At 46.1% G+C, this 14,059-nt stretch overlaps 1 protein-coding gene across 1 annotated transcript in view; it reads left to right on the top strand.

Annotated features, from left to right (window-relative positions):
• Positions 1 to 14,059, top strand: part of LOC119387370 (uncharacterized) — a 96,112-nt gene that overhangs the window by 53,954 nt on the left and 28,099 nt on the right. The gene's annotated exons all lie outside the window — the stretch shown is intronic.

Here is a 14,059-nt window from a genome sequence, read left to right as displayed (position 1 = left end):
CTTTTATAGTCACGTGAAAAAAAAAAAGATAAAAACTGTCGAACTGAACGAGTTTTGGTATTTCAACCTTTTCGCAAATGTTTGTGCGGAACGACGATCCAGCGCACGAAAATTCCGGCGACCCTGCCAAGAGTAACGGAGAGACAAATATTTTTTCCCTACTCTTCGAATGAGTTGCTCATCTTATAACTTTTTCTTTATACGCCAGCCTTTGGATTATGAAACGAACGTGGGCTGTTCGATCCATCTTTCATTTCGAGTTTTCACGGTTCGCTTGAAAACGTACGAGCTCATCTCTGAACGACTTCCAGCAAGTATTGCATATTCATATGGACAAGGCCCGGATACGTATGTTCAATTCCATCCCTTTATTGGATTCCGAGCTTCGATATGTACGCCGTGATCGTCATGAGCCATCCTGCGCTTACACTTCGTGAAGCATTCGTTTGACGCTCAGACATAAAAATGAACACGACTTGCGCTCTGAAAACGTATATGACGTTCCTTCCTCGAAGATCTGAACCCGTGGGTTGAAGCACACTTTATCTTTCATTGGTTGTTTCTATTTTACGGTATTTAGTTCATATGTACCAAATGGGTGATGTGAGATGAAACCGGCAGATGCGAACCAAGTTCAATAAAATTTGGCTACCCTGTTAAACTTCGAACCTTCTCCTTCTCCATTTGACCGCAACCTAATTTCTAGGACCAAAATTAATTATCGACTCTTGAGGCCGGGAGGCGTTTACCTTTGTCACCCCGAACCCGTGGTCCAAAATGTCACTTGTCATGCTTGTTAATTAGTGATGCAGAACTATCGGTAAGTTGACTATCGATAGCGCAATCGGTAGCACCATCGTTAATTTTACTAGCGATATTACTGCCACGCTTGTTCATTGCTTTGTTTTGATGTATTCTGGTTTCACTCACAAAGACTGTTAGCAACGTTTGACGCAGACCGCGCCGTAATGTTTGAGAAGCTTCACGATTGTATGAGACCATTCCGTTAATTAAGATTACGCGCCAGACGCGAATAGTCAAGTTTATTCGAGAGCTTACGCAAGCTCCAGAACGCGGGAAGTCTCGATGACTGATGTATAAAAAACGACGCGTTCCACCGATGATCAGATTACTCGACGGCGGACGACTGTTCTCGCCGCTATCAGTACGCAGCGTGTATCGCTTATATTTTGAGTTTTGATTTTCTGGGCATAAGTTGGCCCAAATAAAGAGCTCCGTATTTCCCAGTCTTGGTGCAGCATTCTTCACCGTCACAACCGCGTGACAATACTATCGATAGTGGTGTGAATAATGATGCTGTTGCTGGCCGGCCAAATTGCCAATATATTTGCGATAGCCTACTATCAGCTTCACTTAATTTATGAACAATTTTGGCGAGAGAAATAAATTATTTCCGCAGTGAAAATGGCAGAATATGTCCATCAATAAATTCATATCCAAAGGCAACCAGTTACACCTTACAATTAACAAACTTAGTTCTTGATACTTTTTTTTTTAATTCGTAAAATGCAACATAAATCTGAAGCCGCGCAGGTACACCACAGGTAACGGCTTCCTTTCCGCTACAGCCGAACAGTTTGACTCTATGATCATGCGTAAGCAAAGCACTCTCGTGAAGAACGCAATCGTGCCAACTTTCTTGCCCTTCAGCCTGCTCTTCCGGCTCCACTATGTACCACGCGCGCGGGGAACCAAGTTTATTCTGCAGTGAGTCCGCGCTGTTGATTTTATACTATCGATAGTACTTACTATCGATAGCGCTATCGATAGTATTTTTCACCATCGATAGTTCGATAGTGACTCAGCCATCGATAGTATCGATAGTACTATCGATAGATCTGCATTACTACTGTTAATGCATACAGCGTCGGCGCTTGTCACATCTTACCTGTGGTTCAAATGTCACCCTGTCACCCACGTATGTGTGTTTGCCGTAGTATAACATTCGTGAGTTTCTATATTGCCGTGACACTAATAAGTCATTTACATTTTTGTATGTCAAACAATATGCGAGAAGTCCGACTTCAACTGGTTGCCTTCCAGCTCCTGAGAGCGCAGAAAGATCGTTGTTCAATTTCGCCTCTACAGATAAAATTGATTGATTGATTGATTGATTGATTGATTGATTGATTGATTGATTGATTGATTGATTGATTGATTGATTGATTGATTGATTGATTGATTGATTGATTTGTATCCGGGATAATTATTCATGGCCTGGTGTTCTCTAGCATGGACTAACGCTTTGACGCAATCCATTTTCTTTTCCGATTCCGACATGACGCAAAAGCCGCAGCCGTTATACTGGTATGCCGCGGACTCGCCCTTATAGTGTCATGACATCAAACCCGCTGAGTCACCGCGGCGCGTCGTTCTCAGAGCGACCACGATTGAAGTGGTCCTCGGAGTCGTAAGCGCGCGCATGCGTCATAGGGTTATATAGTTTCAGTAATTATAAACCTATAACTATAGTATTCGTATATTGATTAGAAGCCATTGGACAAAGCATGTCGCTGGAACCAGCATTGCGGCATGTGTGCTCGCTTTTGTCAGGGCAAGACGAAGAGAAATCCCTTGGTCGAAACGTCGACTCCGGTCACGTTTCTTGTTCGAGGATTTCTCGATACTTCATGAGCTGTTGTCCGCTTTATTATTCATGTAGGCTTGTAGAACGTTATAGGTTGAACCCTTGACTTCCGCCGCAAGAGTTCATTTCGCGTTAATAAGTATAATTCCTTGGCGTTTCTATTATGTCCAAGAAATGCGTATCTTTAGTTCGTTTAAACTATTTTCGGATATCGTTAAATCGTGCGATATTTGCACCCAAGTTCGCGTGTGCTGCAGTGCGTTGCGCTCTTGCATGGGCGACGTCGGGGGGCCCCTAAAGTTAGGATAAATGAAGCTAAACCGTTCCTCGAAATTTCGTATTGGGTGCCCACCTTCTTCTACTGCGTTGTCAATTCCCTCTTCCCTTATTCGTGACTTTTCTGGAATTTTTCCTCATTTTATCGAGGCGTGGCTTTGTGACCACAACTTAATTAGTTTAAAACCACGTCGTAATGAAGAAGTCAGCCGTTCCAGTTATTATATAAGCCAATTTTGACTTGCTTTGTTTCCGTAGACACTTGGGGAGTCTGTCCCTAGTCGCTCGTATAATGTCTTAACTCTCCAGTCTTTCTTTCCTACTCTTTCTCTTTCTTCGAAAGGCTGGTTTAGGAAACGCTCGTGCTTCTTCTTATTTTTTTTAAGGGTATAATGTGATCTGCTCCTAATCTTGCGAGTACCCTCGCTAAGTGATTTGCTGGTTGGGTGGTTTCTTTCTCTTCTGTTTTTTTTTTTGCCTTTTCTCTCACTCTCTGTCTAAGCCGGCTTAGAATGCCCCATTCGTCTAAATGCCCATGTCTCCTCAGAAATTCAAAGAAAAAAGAGAACTGCTGTAACTTACTTCTTTAACGTAGTCGGGCCACGTGATTTTGGGGAAAAGTGCTTTAGGAGGCACTTTTTCGCTCGTTTTAAACTGTTCTCGGAAAGACTGCCCCGCTTACAGTTAGGTGCACTTTGGAACGGCTTTGTCCTTGTGGCACATGGTTCGTCCGGCCGCTTCTGTAATGACGCAGGAAGAGGCAGTTTAGCGAAAAACAGTCGTGCTTAGAGCTGGTATATATAGTCGGTGAAATAAAAGTGGTATTACATCTGCGCCCGTTTCTGCAAACAGAAAGCTGGAGAATCGTTCTGGTTAACCGCCCTATGCCTTACCTTTCTTTCATCTCTCTTTTGCTGCAAAATAATAATAATAATAAAAAAATAAAAATGTTTCAAAGGGAAGCTCGCAGTTCTTTCCCTCCTCTCGCAATACACGTAAAGCGCATAACTTCTTCCTGTAGACAATTAGTACGAATCCCATTGCAATGAGAAGATGCAGGCAAATTCGACCTAACGTTGAGGGCAGTTCTTTTTCCCAAAGAGCTCAATGTTCACAACAATGTTTTACAAATGTTTGTGTATAAATGTTTTAAGGCTTCAATTTATCTTGTCTCGGTTTTGCTACTGCTTAAATCTAACGTATAAAAGCAATAGGATCTAAACATAGGCGTGCGCAGGGTTGCCCATCAGGGCGGGCAAAGGTTCATCGCAGCTCCCCCCCCCCCCACCCTACTAAGTCAATGTATGGGGCAGATTTTGCCCCCCCCCCCCTCTTAGTTAACTAGAAGGGTCAATGTACGGGGCAGATTTTGCGCCCCCCTCTTAGGTGATTAAGGGGGGGGGCTCTCCCCCCCCCCCCCCCCCCCCGCCGTGTGCAAGGCTGTGGATCTAAAGAAGAATGTTCATCTTTGACTCAAACGTGTGTGGAGGCGGGGTTCTTTGTCAGACACGTAAGCCTGTACTCCTCGCCTCCCTCTTGACTTGTCAAGAAAATTCAATTCAATTCAAAGCCAATCAATTGAATTGAATTGAAATTGCCTCAAACGTGTGATACGTGTCAGTGTTCCTTTTTTTTCTTGGAAACGCTGAAGACCTCATTTAAATGCAAATATATTTTAAAGATTAGGGTGACCATTTGTCATGTGCATACGTCGAGGTACACATATCGATAACATTTCAACATTCAGTGCTACCGTGAATTTGTGTTTTTCCTGATGATTTTAGTTATAGCAACTCCGCAGAGCAGAAAGCAGCTGGAGCATTTGGCAGTCAGGCCTGCTAAGCTTAACCTGGCCATTAGCAACATCACCACTCCAACTACCACCGTTGAAAAAGCCTAAGTTGACGGCTCGACACGAAACGCCAGCCCGTTTGAAGTTTATCAAGTTGAAGTTTCATAATCGTGTTCAAGTCTCTTGCAAAAAAACTCAGTGATCGGCGGTTAACCTCTTCTCGTTCAAATTAAATTTAGCTCAAAACATTGTCATGCCACGTGATACAGTCACGTGGCTTCAAGCAACAAGGCCAAGTAGGCGGACCTTTCACGCTCCGCTCGATCGGCTGGGCTCGAGGTGGAGTGCGGAAGCGTTCTGACTTTCACTGTTGGCGTCAATGTTGTGCGCACGCACATACACAATGACGTCCTTGCTGAGCAGCTTTGCACACAGCGCGCTGTGCGGAACGTCGTGCTAAATTTCTCTGATCTTTTCTTTGGACGCTGACCAACGCCGGCGGGTTTCCACCGGTCTATAGATAATCTTGTGCACCACCGCGCACAAGATTGTCCCACGATCGTCATCGTATTAGCGTTGAAATCGTCATCGTCATGAAGCAGCGCTTTTGCGTTTGGGCGAAACTGACTGTTTTTATTGGCATTATTAGTTAGTGTCGTTGACATATCTGTGAACGCCACGCTTATTTTCGGTCGGCTCGCCTTTGTGGTATGCGCAACTGTATACATTTGAGGCCACCAGCATCATCATCATCATCGTGCATCACGATCGACGTGTTGCTGCTGATGAAAGTTGCGCACGTCTCCCAACGTTTCAGCGGCCGAGATCCTTGATTATGGCGAGGACAGCAGCAGCAGTCGTCCACTTGCTGCGGTCCGACTGTGCGCAACAGCCTGCTCTCCACGGGGCGTGGCTATAAATAGACGTGCTTCTCCCGGGCATCCTTTTCTTCCCTGTACAAGACTGATCCTGCACGGCTCCTCGACCGTCTTTTCCCCTCGCCTCCTTTCCGTTCCTCTCCACGTCCCCGGCGGCGGCGGCGCCGGCAGGGTCGAGAGGACACGCCGCTGAGCGCACCCTTCTCTCCGTGGTCGCGCTGCTCTCTCGTCTCTTAAAAAAATCAATCGACGGGAGAAGCATCGCTGCGGCGCCGTCTATTCCGCGGCGGCCGCCGCTCTAATTTGTTCGCTCCCAAGCAGCGGCGCTCGCTGAACCGTGGAAGGCCGAGTTTCCGAGAGCCCTGTCGTTCGCGTTTTGGAAGATGTGCACCCGTCGTGCCTCGCTGACAGTTGAGCGACGGCGAGCGCGGGGATAATGGGCGCCAGCTGCTTAAAGTGTCTCCTAACTGGCTGTTTATTTCGTAATGGAAAGAGCTGTACAGGGCAAGGAGAAGGAAATTTCTGCCGAGTCCTGACTCCACTGCGCCTTTTAGCTCAAGGCTGCGGACACTTCAACGACGGCCCTTATAGGGAATGGAGGTGTATGGAAGGATGCGTGTAGAGGAGGAGTGAAATTATAGCTATATAGAGAGATTAAATGGACAAGAAGTGCGGGACATGGTAAAGGAGTTATGGAGGAGGAGGGGGGCTGCACAGTTATTTAGAAGTTTCCCGTGCCTTAATCTTCTTCAAGAAAATTTGATAGAATATATATACCGGATGTCAATGTCAATTCAAGTCCTTCTTCTTTTAATAAATATTCATCGCAGCTTACCCTTCTAGCCGCTGTAGTGTTGTAAGCACAACACGACCTCGAAACCCTGTTCTCAAACTCGTACCTCCTGCGTGACCCAATGGCAGCAGACGCATAGATGCTGGGTGCCCCTATGCTACTAATATTCTAAAGCTCCCGCTAAATTGTGCTAATGAAGAATAATGACGAAACATCTCACGCTGCGCGCTAATCGCGCGCACCGAAGGACCTCAATAAAGTTGTTCATCCATCCATCCGTCCATCTCACGCTTACGCCTATATTTTCGAAATCCGCATAATGCGAACTAGGCAAGACACTCTTTCCCGCATCATGTTGCGCTTTTTTTTGTTTTTTTTTTTTATTATTTGCGACATAGGCTTGCCCTTAAGGTTCCTGTCACCCGTTTCCGGCGCGAAAGTTGGGAAGCCATTAATTGTTGTCTTCTAAATGCCAAACCGATATTCGCGACGCACTGCGACACGACAACTTTCTATCCATAGGGACGCAAACAATGGAGTTGACAGAGAAAAATGTTGACGATAATTTAAAGACCAGCGCCACTGCGGCTCGAACCTATACATCAGATTTTCCAAGAGCAGGGTTTACAGGAAAGCAGCACCTGTAATGAAAATATATTGCTTTTCTAAACAATAAATTTCGTCCATGTCCGACAATTTTGTGAAACACAAGGCACGGTTTTTAAAGGTGCATACTCGCACGCTATTTTCTTGTTGTTATTTTTTCTGCATTGCCTGAAAGTAGCAGGTGTGTAAAACCTAAAAGAAAGGTCCGTGAGCCTGAAAACCCCCTAAATAACTTACTATATTCCATTTTCTACGAACCTGTTTCACTTTTTGTTTTCAGAGAGGTGGGTGTGCGTCATGATGTTATGACGCGCACGACGCTGGTACGAAACGCAGAAGTAGAACGGCTTGAAGTTCTTTCCACTCACTGCGGCTCGCTCGGTCTCGTCTGTCATTCTGGTACACTATACTATATCGTTACTCGACCCGGTGTAGCAACATACCGCAGCGGCAAAAAGTTCGCCATGATCCACTCCCACGCTAAGTACCACCTCCAACGTGTCATAACATCACGACGCACATACGCACAACTCTCTGGAAACGAGAATGCAATAGGTTCGTAGAAATTTTACCGTAGCTTATATATATGTGTGTGTGTATATATATATATATATATATATATATATATATATATATATATATATATATATATATATATATATATATATATATATATACACAAGGCCGTTATATATATATATATATATATATATATATATATATATATATATATATATATATATAACGCTCTGAGACTCGCCAGCCTATCTCCTGGGGCGTCAGAAGGGGTACTGACATGATATTTTGTTATGTTCTTTTCTGGGGGGACAACAACGTCACAAACTATCGTGTCAGTGCTCCTTTTGAGAAGTGACAATAAACGCATTGGGTAGGTATATATAAGGAGCAACAGCCGCGGGAACGTTAACCACCCACCAACGCACCTCGTTCAAAAAGGAATGCTCGTAACTTTAACCCATCTTCTAAGCAATAAAAAAAAAATCGGTAAACAGGGGGTGGGTGCTCGAGCCGACGTTTCGATAAGTGGACTTGTCTTCTTCAAAGCTGGAACTTGAATACAAGCCTTGAAGAAGACAAGTCCACTTGTCGAAACGTCGGCTCGAGCCCCCACCCCCTGTTGACCTATTTTTTCATCGCAAGCTTCCATCTTCCACTTCCTGCCGTTCTTCTAAGCAATAGTAAATTCTCACCGGAGTGTCGCGCGTGGGCAAAGTATACACGTGTTGCCGCTGCTACTACGATAGTTGATAGTGCTTTTCGTGGGCTCGCAGCAATACAGGGGGTTTATGTCGACATCCGTGGAACTCTTATTAAATAAAGCAATCTGACAGAGAGAGAGAGAGAGAGGACGAGGATGGAAAGGCAGGGAGGTTTGAGTATTGAAGCAATCTGACTGTGGACCGAGAGCTATACAATGCGGCGTGTTCAGACAGTCAGTAATCGAATCAGCGAAGTCCACGTGTCCCTTCACCCCGCGTCTTGTCAAAGCTTTCATCACCTACCTGCTCGGGCTATAGAGCACCTGCTGTTGTGAAACAAGAGTATCGAAGCACTATATCCGCAACAGGTAACTTGAGCACCTCGACATGGAGGATGCCTAAGCAGCTTAAGCCTGGTGGGCGAATTAATCAAGCACTGTTGCGGCGTAATGTTCGCACGACATACCCGTGTACAGACAGAAGGGACCCCGAATGCCTCCTGCTCCGTGTGTAGGTGTTTCATCGATTATCACTCTGCTCTAAGTGGATTGACATGCACGCGAGCGTGATGCTATGGCTTGCTATACACTCTCGATATCGGGTGTTCACACCGCGCGTTGGCGGAGCATTACAAAAATAGGATGTGCTAGGGAGGAGCGTCGGGTGAGAATACCTGGAGCCATTGGCTGGATGGAGTCATGCAGGTGCTGGCGATCTCACGAGCCTCCTCGCATGCCTGGGCACATCATTCAGTGCGTGCAGAAGCGTGCATTGTATCGATTAGCACGCTGTCTGTTCGTGGACGCGTGCAGGTTGCGCGGGGTATGGCTACATGCATCTTGGTTGGCGGTGGGCAGTGTTACCATAGCAGTGTAGTGAGAGAGAGAAGGGATGGCCTCTATGTGGTTGACCTTGAGGAGGAGTGACCAATGATTCCGCTCTGGTATCCATCGCGCTGACGAGCATAGTCACGTTTTCTTCCGCGGCGTACGCGGACTGTGCTTGATACTCGCCGGGGATTTTCTTGCCGGTGTTTTCCCTGTGAAAGGATGCTCATAGGCGACGATTCCTTTCGCGAGTATCTCTGCTACATTAATCCGGGCTGGTCGTCAGGTAAGAAAAACGTGCGCGATTCGCGACTTGTCGAACGGTGATATCGCGCTGTCGGGGCTATAGAGAGAGAATTGATCGAAGTCCAAGATCGGCCTCTTAACAGCTTGAGTATATGTACCGGAGATTACGCATGTTCTTGAACGGTCGGCGCATAGAGTAGGGGTCCGATTGTCGAGAGTGCACGCAGTCGAAAGAGTTCGCTGTAGATTGCATGACTGCCACGCTAAGTTGCAGAAGCCACATTCTACACCTGAGTTGTGAAAACTACCTATTTACATAATTGGAATACTGTGTGTACAGCGTTATGCGATAGACATTGATTGATCGATTGATCTTTTTTTACCGTTCACATTACGTCGCGCGAACGCTGCTTTTGTATATTCCTTTTTTTTTTTTAGTCGCGCGAACGACGCGAAGACAAAGTGAACGCGCAGATAGCGCGCCTCGAGCCACGAGGCGCGCGGGTGGCCATGTGAACTTTTGTACGATTTTGCGTCGACGCCGGCTTTTCGCTCGAGTTCACGTTCGCACCGGACGTATACGTATAAGGCTTTCGCCTCGATAGCTACTGGGGTTTCGCTTACCGAAACCACACGATATGATTATGAGGCTCGCCGTAAAATGGGGCACATGGGTGTGTTTTGCATTTCGCCCCATCAAAATGCAGCCGCCGAGGCCGGGAGTCGAAACCTCGCCCTCGAGCTCATACTATGTGTATATATGGAAAGCAGTTAAATTTCAGCAAATGTCACTGAAAGTTTCAAATCGGTTTGACGCCCTTTCGCTAATCCATACAAAGCGCGCGTGAAGCATTTCGTTTTTGACCGTGTCGGATGGCGACGAAGGCGGTACAAGAATGACCGATCTATTTATTCGTCTGTAATGTCTAGCTCGAGGGTCAAAATATGCTTAATAAAATGCTTTGTTGGGTGCGTTGGTTTATCCTGGAATAGAGTTGAGCGCAAACGGGCGAGACACAAGAAGACAAGACGACTACACGAGCATCGTCTTGTCTACTCATGTCTCGTCCGTTTCCGCTCAAATCTATTCCTTTAAAATGTGCTACAGATACAGCTGTAATTTAATTGGCATTTCGACCGTCTTACGAAAAAAGATCTCCCACTGTAGTATTTCTTATATGTCAAACATGTAATCGAATTTCGCGCTCAGCCATAGGAAACACGGCGACCGATGAGGGCCAAACTAAGTTGTTATCCGGCATTGCAACTTCACTTTGCTGCCTCGGCATTCCATTATTTCAACAACTGATACAGTCTTTTACAGGTAGCAGGAGCGCGACATATTTCTTGAGTGACGCTCCGTGCACAGTCCAAAACGTGTGTATAGCTTTGCCGCATGGGCGGGATGCTTGCAGGCGAAGCCCACCGCGCTTTCTCACTTGGCAGTAGTGTTTAAAGGTGAAGACCACTTCTACGAAGAGGCCAGATGCTCCATGGGGTGACAAGGCAGACATTCGCATGTACATGACACATACGCTGCACAGTCGCGTTCGGTATAAGCTGCAGCATGATTACAGTGGTCAAAGTGACTGCGCGGCGGATTCATCACCTTTCCAATTTATCCATTTTCGAAGGACTGTCTCAACACACAACAGACAATCCGCAGCATATTTTTCGTCGACGCTCAGGAAAAGCCCAAAAATGTGATTGGGCGACTGAGCTGAACATGGCACCATAGGCGTTTTCAAATTTATTCACATATTGTCGGACCGCGAGAAAATGGCGCTTTTTTTATTTTTTTGAAAGCAAGCATCCAACGTGGATTTACATTCGACGTACAGTGCGGTCCACTGTTAAAGTAAACACTCGAATGATCCCCTTCCATATTGCTGACCCACTGATTGCTACTGGATGCGGAAACATTATTCATGCAAGGCACTAGTCTGTCAAAAGGAGTCAGAACTGGCAACCAGCAGTAGTTTTATGCAAATTTAAGCCACCATGCTTCTGCAAGAGAGCGAAATCCGGCCATGCCCTTGCACGCAAGTGTCCCTGTTAACAGTGGACCCGTCTGTACGTGCAATTGCAGAGCTGTGCAATCATAATGGACAAATGCAACGATCTGCGTCATGGCATAAGAAGCGCGGGCAGTTTTTTTTAAATGCGAAGCATTTCTTAGCGAACTTCTGCGACTTTGACCGTATCTATCTATCTATCTATCTATCTATCTATCTATCTATCTATCTATCTATCTATCTATCTATCTATCTATCTATCTATCTATCTAGCCGCCTACGACTTTGTGCTCTCCTGGTCGCTTGGTTAATCGAATGTGCACCAAAATTGGTATGGCGTAACATGACTGTATGACGAACATAAATGACAAGTCATAACATGAAAATCATGACACGAATGTCATGTACAGCATGATTTACATGCTACGCTCATGGTGCGCTGGCGGCCGTTTCGCTAGATTGATATACACCAAAATTGGTATCTTGTGACGTGACTGTGTGACGAACATAAATAACACGAGTTATCATGAAAATCATGACACGCATGTCATGTACAGCATGACTTACGTGCCACGCTCATGGTGCGCTGGCGGCCGTTTCGCTAGCTTTATATACACCAAAATTGGTATCTTGCGACGTGACCGTGTGACGAACATAAATAACACGAGTTATCATGAAAATCATGACACGCATGTCATGTACAGCATGACTTACGTGCCACGCTCATGGTGCGCTGGCGGCCGTTTCGCTAGCTTGATATACATCAATATTGGTCTCTTACGACGTGACCATGTGACAAACATAAATAACCCGAGTTATCATGAAAATCATGACACGCATGTCATGCACAGCATGACTTGCGTGCCACGCTCATGGGGCGCTGGCAGCCGTTTCGCTAGATTGATACACACCAAAATTGGTATCTTGCGACGTGACCGTGTGACGAACATAAATAACACGAGTTATCATGAAAATCATGACACGCATGTCATGTACAGCATGACTTACGTGCCACGCTCATGGTGCGCTGGCGGCCGTTTCGCTAGCTTGATATACACCAATATTGGTCTCTTACGACGTGACCGTGTGACGAACATAAATAACACGAGTTATCATGAAAATCATGACACGCATGTCATGCACAGCATGACTTACGTGCCACGCTCATGGGGCGCTGGCGGCCGTTTCGCTAGATTGATACACACCAAAATTGGTATCTTGCGACGTGACCGTGTGACGAACATAAATAACACGAGTTATCATGAAAATCATGACACGCATGTCATGTACAGCATGACTTACGTGCCACGCTCACGGGGCGCTGGCGGCCGTTTCGCTAGCTTGATATACACCAATATTGGTCTCTTACGACGTGACCGTGTGACGAACATAAATAACACGAGTTATCATGAAAATCATGACACGCATGTCATGCACAGCATGACTTACGTGCCACGCTCATGGGGCGCTGGCGGCCGTTTCGCTAGATTGATACACACCAAAATTGGTATCTTGCGACGTGACCGTGTGACGAACATAAATAACACGAGTTATCATGAAAATCATGACACGCATGTCATGTACAGCATGACTTACGTGCCACGCTCATGGTGCGCTGGCGGCCGTTTCGCTAGCTTGATATACACCAATATTGGTCTCTTACGACGTGACCGTGTGACGAACATAAATAACACGAGTTATCATGAAAATCATGACACGCATGTCATGTACAGCATGACTTACGTGCCACGCTCATGGTGCGCTGGCGGCCGTTTCGCTAGCTTGATATACACCAATATTGGTCTCTTACGACGTGACCGTGTGACGAACATAAATAACACGAGTTATCATGAAAATCATGACACGCATGTCATGCACAGCATGACTTACGTGCCACGCTCATGGGGCGCTGGCGGCCGTTTCGCTAGATTGATACACACCAAAATTGGTATCTTGCGACGTGACCGTGTGACGAACATAAATAACACGAGTTATCATGAAAATCATGACACGCATGTCATGTACAGCATGACTTACGTGCCACGCTCACGGGGCGCTGGCGGCCGTTTCGCTAGCTTGATATACACCAATATTGGTCTCTTACGACGTGACTGTGTGACGAACATAAATAATAGGAGTTAACATGAAAACCATGACACGCATTTTCCTCAATGACATACAAGACGATGTATGCAGCTCTTTGCTGGCTGCTTCGCATTACATCGATTCCCACAATGCGTGGGATCTGCCGGCTTTTTTCTTTACACAATATTACATTCTGCACCAGAAACGATGAGCTTGCACTGTACAGTACTGAAAAGGAAAGTATCGAAGCTTAAGAACTTGTCGCTGATGAAAAGTTTTTGGAAGACTCCGCACTCGTAAGTGTGAGAGATCACGCTCGGAATTTAAAAGCTGAGCAGGACAGATGCAGCACCTGCGGACGTCAACTCAAGAATGCTAGAGAGAGATTAAATGAGCTTGCTTATATCCCTCCCGTGGCGTGGTGTCCTACCGTGGCGTTCGCGGCGTAATGCCATAGCATAAGGTTCTGCAGAGATAACTTCGAGAAATGTTGGTTCACTCAAGACATTGTCTGCTTGCCGTCGTTGTAGTCCTGTGTAAAATAGGTGGACGAGTGTGTTCAGTGTTCGCTGAGGGCGAGAAAGGTACAACCGACATGTATGGCATTCAGTATGAGAGAGCCTTATTTTCACGTTTCCCTCCCGGTAATTCTTTCGTCTGGCGGGCCGGGCCCGCGTGCCGCCGCCGGCTCTGGTTTCTGTTGCGTCTAGCAG

The sequence above is a fragment of the Rhipicephalus sanguineus genome, chromosome 3 (genome assembly GCF_013339695.2).
Source record: "Rhipicephalus sanguineus isolate Rsan-2018 chromosome 3, BIME_Rsan_1.4, whole genome shotgun sequence".
Lineage (NCBI taxonomy): Eukaryota > Metazoa > Arthropoda > Arachnida > Ixodida > Ixodidae > Rhipicephalus > Rhipicephalus sanguineus.
The sequence above is the reverse complement of the archived record's forward strand: the minus strand, read 5'-3'. Positions and strand labels throughout refer to the sequence as shown.